This window comes from Benincasa hispida, chromosome 3 (genome assembly GCF_027475165.1).
Source record: "Benincasa hispida cultivar pf3 chromosome 3, pf3_genome.v1.1, whole genome shotgun sequence".
NCBI lineage: Eukaryota > Viridiplantae > Streptophyta > Magnoliopsida > Cucurbitales > Cucurbitaceae > Benincasa > Benincasa hispida.
In genome coordinates this window covers 67,502,950-67,503,789 of record NC_143480.1, presented here as the reverse complement: position 1 = coordinate 67,503,789, position 840 = coordinate 67,502,950, and positions in this window count along the sequence as shown.

The following is an 840-nucleotide window of genomic DNA, read 5'->3' as shown; positions in this document are numbered from 1 at the left end:
CTGCACCATATTTAGATCTGCTTCTTCTTTGATTCGGAATTCCAGAAAATTCTTGACTCATCAAATACTATGGGATTTCACACCTCCTATTTTTTTTTTTTTTTTTTTTTTTGTATGTAAAGACGAAGAAACAAATTCGATTTTCTCTCTTATTTATATTAACTCTTGATGGGTATTATGTAACCGTCGGGAGTTGGTACTATCTCCCGATGCTTAAAATTATTCGTCAGGAGATATGCACATAACCCCGACAATGAGGAAGAGTCGTTTGGAGTTATGCATAACTCCCAGTGGGTTAATTAACCCGTCGGGAGTTAGGTCATATTGCACCATAACTCTCGACAATTGTTCTACGACGTTTGGAGATATTACATCTCCTGATGATTTTACTACCAACGGTTGTTTTTTTTCGTGCTAGTTTGAAAAACCAATCAACTTAGAAAAATAATTTTAATGCACCCTATATGACATCTATTTTGCAATGGTACTTCAGTGGGGCAGAGTGAAAGCCACCGTAGGGTGATCAATTACCTCTTCACTGAATTGGGACTATCTCAACCAATAATTACACCAGAACAACTTTTGTTCCTGTAATTATTAGTCACCATTGTCTGGTGTAGAAAATTATTAATTAGTTTAAAATTTTTCTTGTAAGTATAACCCCTCATTTTAAATTCTAGAGTTCTGCCCCAATGAACTAATCATAGGAAAAAATCGATTGGGTAAAACTAAAACAATCCTATCCATTTCTGGAATTTGAGTAAAAGGTCATGAAAATGTCGTCCTTTAGGGGGACACAAACAAAGGTATCTCGAGGTTGAGCATGAAAATTCACTACAA